At 44.5% G+C, this 13,499-nt stretch overlaps 1 protein-coding gene across 4 annotated transcripts in view; it reads right to left on the bottom strand.

The window, feature by feature from the left end:
- NFIB (nuclear factor I B) overlaps positions 1-13,499 on the bottom strand; it is a 230,973-nt gene that overhangs the window by 170,992 nt on the left and 46,482 nt on the right. The window lies entirely within an intron of this gene.

The following is a 13,499-nucleotide window of genomic DNA, read 5'->3' as shown; positions in this document are numbered from 1 at the left end:
CTTACCCAATCTTGCCTGGGCCAGCTCCAATAACAACATCTGCTTGGCAGCTTTTCAAACCCAGGGATAGTTATCTAACTGGGGCTTTTGTGCTACACTGTTTATTCTATGTGAAGAAATGCCTCCTTAGTTGAAAGAGTACTTCAGAAAAAGGCTATGCACAGCTATTAGCAAGTGAGGCACAAGGCTAATAACCCCCACCTGCTCGTCAAATTAATTATGACATCTCAGTCATTAGAGCGTACAAGAAAGAAAACATGACGGCAAGCTTTCCTTCAGAATAAACATACAGTACCAGAAACTGGCAGGACAAGTCATAGGGTCTCGACATCAACATTTAATGAGCTTGCATCCAAAGTGTACGATGCAGGTATCACAATTTAACATCCCCTTTTGCACTAGGTCAATGTCTACTAATACAAAGAATAATTGGCATTTATTTCTGGACATATTCAGAGAATCTGTTGAAAGGGGTTATCCTACAAAAACAATAAATTGGAGTAATGCATACTACTATATAGGGTTTGCCTTTTACCAATACTAGGCTGCGCTACTGCACAGTCTAGTATCCCAGAACCTGGCACGCGCTGCTCTTGACGCGCGCCTTGTTCCTTCAGCAGCACAGGGGAGAAGAAAGCAGTCACTCTCTCCCTCCCCCCTGTGCTGCTGCCACTGCCACCAATGAGGAGACAGAGGGTAAAAGGAGGGCAGGGACTGTGGCCACTGTGCCACCAATGAAGATAATTAACGTTTAATAAAGATACAGGAGGCAGGTGCCGGCAGCAGAATCACACAGCCGACACCCCGTCTCTATGACAGTGAGCTGCGATCAGCGGCAGTTAACCCCTCAGGTCCCGCCCCTGAGGGGTTAACTGCTGCTGATCGCAGCTCCATGTCATAGAAGTCGGGTGCCGGCTATGTGATTCTGCCACCGGCACCTGCCTCCTGCATCTGTATTAAACGTAAATTTTCTTCATTGGTGGCACAGTGTGCCCCCCCTTCCCCCAGTATTAAAGTCATTGGTGGTGCAGTGTGCACCCGCCCAACCTCCCCAGTATTATAATCATTGGTGGCAGTGGCCACAGGGTCCCCTCCGCCCTCTTCATTGGTGGTGCAGTGGCAGTTGTGATCGGAGCCCTAGCAGTGAAGTCGCAGGGCTCTGATCGGTTACCATGGCAGCCAGGACGCTACCGAAGCCATGGCTGCCATGGTAATCTCCCTGCTGAGTGTGCACAAAGCACAGGAGGAAAAAGAAGGATGAGTTGCATCCCAAGAACACCATCCCTATTGTGAAGCATGGGGGTAGTAACATCATACTTTGGGGGGGCTTTTCTGCGAAGGGGACAAGACGACTGCACTGTATTAAGGAGAGGATGAAGGGGGCCATTTATTGTGAGATTTTGAGAAACAACCTCCTTCCCTCAGTCAGAGCATTGAAGATGGGTCTGGGTGGGTCTTCCAACATGACAACAACCCGAAGCACACAGCCAGGATAACCAAGGAGTGGCTCTGTAAGAAGCATATCAAGGTTCTGGAGTGGCCTAGCCAGTCTCCAGACCTAAATCCAATAGAACACCTTTGGAGGGAGATGAGACTCCGTGTTGCTCAGCGACAGCCCGAAACCTGACAGATCTGGAGATCTGTGTGGAGGAGTGGGCTAAAATCCCTGTTGCAGTGTGTGCAAAACTGGTCAAGAACTACAGGAAACGTTTGACCTCTGTAATTGCAAACAAATGCTAATGTACCAAATATTAACACTGATTTTCGCAGGTGTTCAAATACTTATGTTCAGCAGTGCAAGACAAATACATTCTTTAAAAATCATACAATGTGATTTCCAGATTATTATCACTCTGTCTCTTAGAGTGGGAATGCACCTACAAAGTGAATTTCAGATCCCTCCATGATTTCTAAATGGGAGAACTTGCAAAATCGCAGGATGTTCAAATACTTCTGTTCCTCACTGTATAAACAGTACATAAACAAATTACATATTGCCACAACCGAGAAGTCCAAACTATTAAAATATAAAAAAAATCTCATATGTGGAGAAAAAAAAAAAAATTGCGATTCACAATTTTTGGGGTCACCTTGTCCCCCCAAAAATAGGATAGGACTGTTCGATTATGGGCCGGACGTTCCATAAAATGTGGAATGCGTGCAGCTTTTTTGGTGTTTAGTATTGCAATACTTTTTTATGGTATCAAAATCTAATCAAAATTTTGGTATTGTGACAACGCTACTACTATAAACTATATCAAAGCAAAAAATGACGTTCTCCAGTATATTTTCTCGGTTTAACTGGCGGACTTCTCTCTTCCCTTTTTGTGGGTAAACAGTAGCTCCTCGTGTATGACAACCAAGCACCTGCAACCCCAGGAGTGCACTGCAATCAGCTCTAGTTACCTCCTTTCTCCTTTGCATAGAGAACAGTCGCTCATAAACAGCACCAATTATTCCAGCAATAAAAAGCAATGCAATTTTCTTCTACACTCTAGAGGAATATAGCCATACATTTCTATGAATTTAAATATTTGTAAGCATGAATGAAGGTTGTCTAAGCTAGTTCACCTGCTTCACTTTTAGATTACTATAATGGCACTGAGGTGGGAGGTAGCAGGGCAGGGAAGCTACAGAGCATGTTAGTCCACCACCGTATGCAGGAGAAGAGGGACCAGAATTGGTCCACACAAAAGACAGCAGGGGGTGTTACCAGAGAGGAAAATGTATATGTATAAAAAAAAAATACAATATTTTTTGTTATAAGTATATTGCAATAATACTTAATTTGAAATGCCCTTCTTATTGCATAGTAATACTTAGGACAACCCTTTTTAGCTGAACATTAAGATATGTTCATTTGCATTATATATAATGATAATATAATTATATATAGTAGTGGGACAAATCTTAGAAGCCATGAAGCCAATGTCTGTAGAAGTATTCCAATGACACTCAACATTTTTGTTGCTTCTTACTGGACTTCTCCAAAGCATTTGACACTGTACCACATAAAAGGTTAGTATATAAAATGAGAATGCTCGGACTTGGAGAAAATGTCTGTATGTGGGTAAGTAACTGGCTGAGTGATAGAAAACAGAGGGTGGTTATTAACGGTACACACTCAGATTGGGTCACTGTCACTAGTGGGGTACCTCAGGGGTCAGTATTGGGCCCTATTCTCTTCAATATATTTATTAATGATCTTGTAGAAGGCTGCACAGTAAAATATTAATTTTCGCAGATGACACTAAACTGTGTTAAGTAATTAACACTGAAGACGACAGTATACTACTACAGAGAGATCTGGATAGATTGGATGCTTGGGCAGATAAGTGGCAGATGAGGTTTAACACTGACAAATGTAAAATTATGCACATGGGAAGGAATAATGCAAGTCACCCGTACATACTAAATGGTAAAACACTCTGAAACACTGACATGGAAGAGGATCTAGGAATTTTAATAAACAGCAAACTAAGCTGCAAAAAACAGTGTCAGCTGCTGCCAAGGCCAATAAGATAATGGGTTGCATCAAAAGGGGCATAGATGCCCGTGATAATAACATAGTCCTACCACTTTACAAATCATTAGTCAGACCACACATGGAGTACTGTGTACAGTTCTGGGCTCCAGTGAACAAAGCAGACATAGCAGAGCTGGAGAGGGTCCAGAGGAGGGCAACTAAAGTAATAACTGGAATGGGGCAACTACAGTACCCTGAAAGATTATCAAAATTAGGGTTATTCACTTTAGAAAAAAGACGACTGAGAGAAGATCTAATTAAGGCTACTTTCACACTAGCGTTCGGGGCTCCGCTTGTGAGTTCCGTTTGAAGGCTCTCACAAGCGGCCCCGAACGGATCCGTACAGCCCCAATGCATTCTGAGTGGATGCGGATCCGCTCAGAATGCATCAGTTTGGCACCGTTTGGCCTCCACTCCGCTCAGCAGGCGGACACCCGAACGCAGCTTGCAGCGTTTTCGTGTCCGCCTGGCCGTGCGGAGCCAAACGGATCCGTCCAGACTTACAATGCAAGTCAATGGGGACGGATCCGTTTGACGTTGACACAATATGGTGCAATTTCAAACAGATCCGTCCCCCATTGACTTTCAATGTAAAGTCAGGAGTCCCTATTAATATACCATCAGATCACCAAGAGCTGCGATGTCTGTGTCCGGCCGGGAGCTCCTCCTACTGGTAAGTGAAAGGTCTGTGCGGCGCATTGCCTATAGCACAGACCTGTCACTTACCAGTAGGAGGAGCTCCATGCCGGACACAGACATCGCAGCTCTTCAGGTAAGTATAATGCTTGTATTTATTGCTAAGTAACCATGGCAGCCAAGACTGCAATAGCGTCTTGGCTGCCATGGTAACCGATCGGTGCCCCAGCGATTTAAACTGGGACTCCGATCGGTACTCGTGATTTTAATTAGAGGGGGGGGGGGGGGAGAGGGGAGGCCGGGGACGCTCTGGTCATAATACTTGGAATCCGCACTGGCCACCAATAAATATAGAGGGAGGGGGAGGCCGCACTGGTCATATTTAATACTGGGGAGGGAGGGAGGGGGAGGCCGCACTGGTCACCAATGAATATAGAGGGAGGGGGGGCCGCACTGGCTACAATTAATACTGGGGAGGGAGAGGGATCGCACTGGCCACCAATAAGTTAAATACAGGAGGGGGGGGGGGTCTGTACACAGTTCTCAGTATATTCTAACTTGAAGCGTTCCCATCACCATGGGAACGCTTCTGTGTTTAGAATATACTGTCGGATCTGAGTTTTCCGAAGTGAAAAATCAGATCTGAAATAAACAGTTATGCAAACGGATCCGTTCTGAACGGATGCAAGCGTTTGCATTATAGGAGCGGATCCGTCTGTGCAGACACCAGGCGGATCCGCTCCTAACGCAAGTGTGAAAGTAGCCTTATATGTATAAATATATCAGGGGTTAGTACAGAGATCTATCCCATCATCTATTCATTCCCAGGACTGTGACTGTGACGAGAGGACATCCTCTGCGTCTGGAGGAAAGAAGGTTTGTACACAAACATAGAAGAGGATTCTTTACGGTAAGAGCAGTAAGACTATGGAACTCTCTGCCTGAGGAGGTGGTGATGGTGAACTATCTAAAAGAGTTCAAGAGGGGCCTGGATGTATTTCTGGAGTGTAATAATATTACAGGCTATAGCTACTAGAGAAGAGATCGTTGATCCAGGGAGTTATTCTGATTGCCTGATTGGAGTCGGGAAGGAATTTTTTATTCCCCTAAAGTGAGGAAAATTGGCTTCTACCTCACAGGGTTTTTTTTGCCTTCCTCTGGATCAACTTGCAGGATGACAGGCCGAACTGGATGGACAAATGTCTTTTTTTTGGCCTTATGTACTATGTTTCTATGTAAAGGAGGTATCTAGTTTATAATAAATAAATAAAAGAAACCGAAAAAAAAAAAAAAATGCTACAATAAAACAGCCTTTTATATCCTCTGTCGATCCTATGCAGATGCTTTGGTGCTCCCCCTAGTCTTTTGGTTAGAAATGACTACTGGCATCATGGCTTCCATGGATGAGCTTTAACGTCAATATCATGGCACATGACCGCTGAAGCTAATTATTGGTTTATGTAGGGACAGTCTGCTAGCTTGCAAGCAAAGACCAGTGGGGGTCCTAGACCATTTGTGCTGGAGAATAGTGATGGCCTTTCAGTTTGCCTAGCAGTCGGTTTGCAGCGAACTTTGCACGGTCACAATCTGCCGAACATGCGAATATATGGCGAAGTGTCCGCATGTGCCATATTCTGTTGCATTGCGCCGAACTTTGACCCATGACACATTCATCAGGTTGGACAGGACAACCAATTGAGATGTTTCAGCACATGGACACATCCCCAACCCTATAACAGAATCCGATCTGGCAGCCAATTTACATTATGTGTTTTGCCAGTGTAAGGAGAGGTTGCATTTTGCAGCAGGGACAGGCTGTTAGGAGCTTAGGGACACCAAATGCTAGCTAATAGGGCCACAAAAGTCCTTTTAAGGACTGGTAACGTTGTGCTATCAATAGGTGTGATACACAGAGGGGTGTGATATACTTATAATATACTTTCTAACATAGAAAGTATATTATAGTGCATTTGTATGCTTCCAGAAAATACTGATTGAGGGTTGCGATCTATCAGCTTCCACAAAATAGTGATTGAGGTTTTCCATATACCTGCGTCCACAAAATTACTGCTTGAGGGTCATATACCAGCTTCAACTAACAACTGATTGAGGCCTGCCATATATCAGCTTACACAAATACTGCTCTTCTCTAGGGACTTTGGCACAGGGTCATTTTGAAAATGACAGGCAGAGGAAGAGGCAAGCCGTTCCTCAGGGGTGGTAGGGGTCGGGCAGATGCCTAAGTGGGAGGTTGAAGAAGGTGCATGCGATTATGACAAAGGACACACCAGAGTTGGTTGAGTGGCTCACTCAGCCTTCCGTTTCTGCACCCTCCTCATCCTCTGTATCTGCACCCTCCTCACTCTCTGCTGTGTGCACCCCCAAAGACTCCACATCCACCATAGCCCCTCCACTCAAGTCAGAGGAATACATTTCCAAACCATTCCCAGACCTTACCGATGCGTAGCCATTCTTGGCATCGGATGAGGAAGAGGAGGTAGCAACGGCCGCCACCCAGCGGGCTGACGACAGTACCCAGATCAGCCCAAGGAGGGTGGTCCCTGCTGTTGTTGCCTACTCCGAGAGCTCTAATGTCAGTGGTGGTGCAGGTGACGATGATGACGTGTCGATGGAGGTCACGTGGGTGCCCACAAGAAAGGAAGAGGAGGGGAGTTCAGAGGGAGAGACGGAGCAGCAGATAGGGAGGAGAAGCAGGCAGAACTCGCAGTGCACAGGAGGCAAAAAGCAGACTGCAAATGTATCTGGAGCAAGCCATCAACCATGCACGGTCACATCTTGCGCTCCCAGAACACCGGCACATGGCTCCGCAGTGTGGGCTTTTTTTAACATTCAGCTGCTGACAATAGCGTTGTCATCTGCTGCCTGTGCTGTTAACACATAAGTCGCGGTAATCCCAACACTCACCTAGCGACGACTGCCTTAAAAAGGCACCTGGCCTCATCACTGAGCCCAGAGGGAACAACGCAGTCAGAACACAAAAAGCCGCACTCCCAGCACTCCACGTCCTGCCTCTTCTCCTTCTCCTTCCATTTGTCCTCCACTCCACCTTCCACCGTGCCGTAGTCGCGTTTATCTGGCACAAGGCAGGCTTCTGTGGCCCAAAAGTTCGAGCATAAAAAAACAAGCTTGCCCAATAGCTCACCACTGGCTTGTCGATACTGCTAGCATGCCAACTACTGCCATATAAATTGGTGGACTTAGAGGCCTTTAGAAAATTTGTGGCCATTGGCACACTGCAATGGAAGGTCCCCAGAAAGAAATATTTCTCCCAGAAGGGCATCCCTGAACTGTATGGCCACGTTCAGCGGCAATTTAATATATCTCTGGCACATAGTGTCGGTGCCAAGATACATTTGACCACAGACACATGGTCTAGATAACACAGGCAGGGAAGGTACATAACTTTTACTGCCCACTGGGTGAACCTTATGACGGCCATCAAGCATGTAACCCGTGGCACCCTTGTGGATTTTGCGTTACCGCCACGGATTGCATGCAGGCCTGCCTCTTCTTCTCCTCCTACTCCATCCTCAGTCTCCTCCTCGGCTCCTCCTCTTTTTCAACTGCTACCGCCTCTTCCGCTGCACCCCCAAGCTCCCCAGAACCTTTTCGACGTGCCAGGTGAGACATTGCCATGCTGTGCTGCGGCTGTTGTGCCTGGAAGCAAAAGAGCCACACTGGTCCTGCACTGCTCTCCGTGCAGCGATTCGATACCAAATACCCGGGGGTCCAGGAAAATCTCTGGCCATTTTGGAAGATCTTACACAGCCATGGCAGATATCTGATTTGTGACTGCTCAACGCGCTGGAACTCCACCTTGTATATGCTTGATAGGCTGCTCCAGCAGAGACGTGCCGGTAACGACTACCTGTACGAACTCTGCAGCAGGACAGGTTCTGGGGAGCTTGGTTTCTTTTCACCATGCCAGTGGCTGCTCGTGCGCGATGCATACAGACTTCTGCGGCCATTTTATGAGATCACTAAACTGGTCAGTCTCATCCAGGGCCCCATCAGTGACATCGTACCTTACACCTTCTATCTGGAGCGTGCATTGCGTCGTGTCATTGATCAAGTCGTCGAGGAGCAGGAGCTGGATGAATTCCCAGGGGGGTGCTACTCCATCTGGACAAGTCAGCAGGAGTCTGAAGAGGAGTCAGAGGAGGATGGTGCCTGGGGGGAGGAGGAGCAAGAAGAGCAGGCTTTAAACTTTTCGGGGATCCCTGGTGTTGTCCGTGGCTGGGGGGAGGAGACTGAGTATGACATTCTCCTGGGCAATGAGCAGGAGCCAGGACGCTCCACCGCTTCCAATTTAGTGCAAATGGGAGCCTTCATGCTCCAGTGTTTAAAGAGGGACCCCCTGTATAAAAAGCATAAAGGTCAAGGACCTGTACTGGGTGGCAACGTACTTAGACTTCCGGTATAAACACAAAATGACAGACATGTTACCAGCATCACAAAGGGCTGTCAGAATGCAGCATTTCCAAGCATTGCTGCGAGAGATGCTGCATTCTGCTGTTGCGGGCACTGGTAGAGGAATTTCCACGCATAGCTAAACGGGTGCGGGTACCAATCCTACCGCGCCTGCAAAAATAGGGCGGTTTGAAGATGTGTTGGTCACTTCGTATATGAGACCATTCTTGCAGCCAACCCATCGACAGCCAACCTCTGGATCCCGCCTCAGGGAATGCCTAGACTGACAGGTGTCCGACTACATTGGGTTAACGGCCAATGTGGATGCTCTGAGAAGAAAGGAATCCCTTGCCTACTAGGTGTGCAGGCTTGACCTGTGGCCAAAGCTGGCACAATTTGCCATGGAGCTCTTGGCTTGCCCCTCGTCCAGTGTCCTGTCCGAAAGGATATTCAGCACAGCAGGGGATATTGTGATAAGCACACTCGCCTAGCTCACGACAGTGTGGACTACCTCACATTTTTAAGAAATGAATAGGCATGGATATGTGTCAAAGGATAAATATGTAACCGCCGCGCTGCTGGAGCACCACTTCCTTCTCAAACAGCTGATCGGCGGGGGTCCTGGGGGTCCAAATCTAAATTTATACATGACATAAAAAAAGTTCTGCTGACAGGACTTTTTTTTTTCATGTAGAACGGAAAAATACGGAACTGTTATTTGAGCCCATAGAAATATATTAGGATGGAGCAAAACAGAATGCCTCTTAAAGGGTTCCGTTTTGCATTCCATCCTAAAATTCCTTTATATTCCATTATAACACTGTTAAAATGGAACACTACAACAGAATTTCTAATGCTAATGTGAACCCATCATTAGTAGTATATTGCGCCTCGAGCTGTTTTATTAGTACCACTTTCTTTTTCAGCATTTTGTGCCCTGTTTCAAATTTGCTGAAATAGGTTGCTGCCATCAAGTTCTAAATGAGTTACTGTTTTCATGAAATGGTAAAATGGCTCACTTTCAACATCTGAATTGTGTTCTATTGTGAATAAAAAATGGCTCTTTTTATATATATATATATATATATATATATATATATACACAGGTCCTTCTAAAAAAAATTGCATATTGTGATAAAGTTCATTATTTTCTGTAATGTACTGATAAACATTAGACTTTCATATATTTTAGATTCATTACACACCAACTGAAGTAGTTCAAGCCTTTTATTGTTTTAATATTGATGATTTTGGCATACAGATCATGAAAACCCCAAATTCCTATCAAAAAAAATTTGCATATCATGAAAAGGTTCTCTAAACGAGCTATTAACCTAATCATCTGAATCAACTAATTAACTCTAAACACCTGCAAAAGATTCCTGAGGCTTTTAAAAACTCCCAGCCTGGTTCATTACTCTAAACCGCAATCATGGGTAAGACTGCCGACCTGACTGCTGTCCAGAAGGCCATCATTGACACCCTCAAGCAAGAGGGTAAGACACAGAAAGAAATTTCTGAACGAATAGGCTGTTCCCAGAGTGCTGTATCAAGGCACCTCAGTGGGAAGTCTGCAGGAAGGAAAAAGTGTGGCAGAAAACGCTGCACAATGAGAAGAGGTGACCGGACCCTGAGGAAGATTGTGGAGAAGGACCGATTCCAGACCTTGGGGGACCTGCGGAAGCCACCGTGTACAGGCGTGTGCAGGAAATGGGCTACAGGTGCCGCATTCCCCAGGTCAAGCCACTTTTGAACCAGAAACAGCGGCAGAAGCGCCTGACCTGGGCTACAGAGAAGCAGCACTGGACTGTTGCTCAGTGGTCCAAAGTACTTTTTTCGGATGAAAGCAAATTTTGCATGTCATTCGGAAATCAAGGTGCCAGAGTCTGGAGGAAGACTGGGGAGAGGGAAATGCCAAAATGCCTGAAGTCCAGTGTCAATTACCCACAGTCAGTGATGGTCTGGAGTGCCATGTCAGCTGCTGGTGTTGGTCCACTGTGTTTTATCAAGGGCAGGGTCAATGCAGCTAGCTATCAGGAGATTTTGGAGCACTTCATGCTTCCATCTGCTGAAAAGCTTTATGGAGATGAAGATTTCATTTTTTAGCACGACCTGGCACCTGCTCACAGTGCCAAAACCACTGGCAAATGGTTTACTGACCATGGTATTACTGTGCTCAATTGGTCTGCCAACTCTCCTGACCTGAACCCCATAGAGAATCTGTGGGATAATGGGAAGAGAAAGTTGAGAGACGCAAGACCCAACACTCTGGATGAGCTTAAGGCCGCTATCGAAGCATCCTGGACCTCCATAACACCTCAGTAGTGCCACAGGCTGATTGCCTCCATGCCACGCCGCATTGAAGCATCCTGGGCCTCCATAACACCTCAGCAGTGCCACAGGCTGATTGCCTCCATGCCACGCCGCATTGAAGCAGTCATTTCTGCAAAAGGATTCCCGACCAAGTATTGAGTGCATAACTGAACATAATTATTTGAAGGTTGACTTTTTTTGTATAAAAAACACTTTTCTTTTATTGGTCGGATGAAATATGCTAATTTTTTGAGATAGGAAATTTGGGTTTTCATTAGCTGTATGCCAAAATCATCAATATTAAAACAATAAAAGGCTTGAACTACTTCAGTTGGTGTGTAATGAATCTAAAATATATGAAAGTCTAATGTTTATCAGTACATTACAGAAAATAATGAACTTTATCACAATATGCTAATTTTTTTAGAAGGACCTGTATATATACACACACACACACATACACATATATATATTTATACATTTTTTAAACTATATAAAATGTGACAAGTGCTATAGGTGGGCAGTTCCCTTTAATAACATTTGTTTTGTAATTGTTGCATGGTAATTCATCTACAGATGGCTAGTGAAAATAGTATACAAAATTGATTAGTCAATATTCAGCTTAAAAACATATTGTACTGCATTTAAAGGGAATGGCCACCTATTGGTTACTGTTAACCAATGTGAGTGTAAGATGACAATATGGAACATAATAATGGTACTTTCACACTACCGTTTTTCTATTCCGGTATTGAGTTTCATCCTAGGGGCTTTATACCGGGAAAAAACTGATCAGTTTTATCCTAATGCATTCTGAATGGAGAGCATTCCGTTCAGTATGCATCAGGATCCATCAGTTCAGTCCCTCTTACGTTTTTCGGCCGGAGAAAATGCTGCAGCATGCTGCATTTTTCTCTCTGGCCAAAAATCCTGAGCACTTACCAGAAATGCCGGATCCGGCATTAATTTCCATTCAAATGTATTAGTGCATTAAAATTGCCGCATTGACGTATCCGTTCTTCCGGTCCGCGCATGCGCAGACCTTTAAATCTGTGGGGGGGGGGGGAATATCGGATCCGTTTTTCCAGTACTGCCTGCCGGAATACTCTGACGCAAGTGTGAAAATAGCCTAATATTGTCTTTGTGGATATTCTGTGCTATTATATAAACCATGTCTCCTTGTTGGGCACATATTCTGTGCTGTCCGCATTGAGGTCCTGCCCATAAGATGGCTGCTGATGGAGGGTCATGTGAACAGACACATCATTTTGCCTCTAGTCACACATACTGCTCCTGCAATAAACTCCCAACAGTGAGATTGCAGATGACAGGTACGGTGTACGTGAATCGAGGAGGCTGAGTGTGGTGTCTTGAGTTATTTTTGTCAGGTCACATGAACTTCCAACAGCAGCCATTTTATGGATTGTACCTCCATATGGACAGTACAAAAGATATGGCCAAAATATAGAAAATGGTGCAGAATATAGTACCATATAGTCATCTTACAAGAACACTGGTCAACAGTAGCCATAATTTGGTCAATCCCTTTAAAAGGAACCTGTCACCAAGAAAATGCTCTGTCATCTGCAGGAAGCAGATAAAAGAGCAGGAGGAGCTAATCAGACTGATATATAGTTTTGTGGGAAAAGATTCATCATAACCTATATTTAATTCATTTAAATTCCATGCTCATGCTGGGCTTTGAAGTCAAGTAGGCGGTCCTATCAGTGATTGACAGCCTTCCCTCTATGACTGTGTATGCAGAGATAGCTTTCAATTATTGATAGAACTGCCAACTGGACTTCAAAGCCCAGCATGAGCATGGAATTTAAATGAATTAAATATAACTGCCAACAACATATATGGTTATGGGTAAACGCATGGTAGCCAGTGATAACAAACTGTGTTTTAAAAACACACTGCACTGGCAGATACCGGTATTCTTTTTTGGAAAAAAAAAAAAAAAACTGTCTAAGATGTATAACTTTTTGGTGGCAGATACTTTCTTCTGACCTGCAAAATCTTGGTCACCATTTTGAACAATTCATCTAAAACTAATCTCCAAAGTTTCAGAGTTGCTAGAATGTGAATTTTTGAAGAAATTCTTTAGAATTCTTTAGAATCACTTTGTTCATCTCTGGCTAGTATATTTTAATTCTCCAGCCATGGAGCCTTGCTTCTCTCATGCTCTGATACCATCCAAACATAGTAATTTGAAACATATTTCATTTGTGCCCATCCATGCTTTTATACCTTTATTTGTCTAGGGGACCACTGACCATCTTGCCTGTGAAAGTGGGTGATCCTTCAATACTCTTGTAAGTCAAGTGGTTATGGCATTCAGTCACACAAAACTACGAGGATCCAAACAGATGTGTGCTGCCTATCAAATAAAAAAAAAAAATATATATATATATATATATATATATATTATCAAGTTGATCCAGATAATTCACCATAACTTTATTACTACTGATCATTGGCAATGGTTTGAGTCTTCAGGCTTCATATGAAATGTAATAATGCTTTTTCAGATTACCACACCTTTAAATGTGATGCATTTAACGTGTATCTACTCATGTGCTTCTCTCTG

This window comes from Bufo gargarizans, chromosome 1 (genome assembly GCF_014858855.1).
Source record: "Bufo gargarizans isolate SCDJY-AF-19 chromosome 1, ASM1485885v1, whole genome shotgun sequence".
In the NCBI taxonomy this organism is placed as follows: Eukaryota; Metazoa; Chordata; class Amphibia; order Anura; family Bufonidae; genus Bufo; species Bufo gargarizans.
Note: the sequence above shows the minus strand (reverse complement) of the source record. Positions and strands in the feature narration are given on the sequence as shown.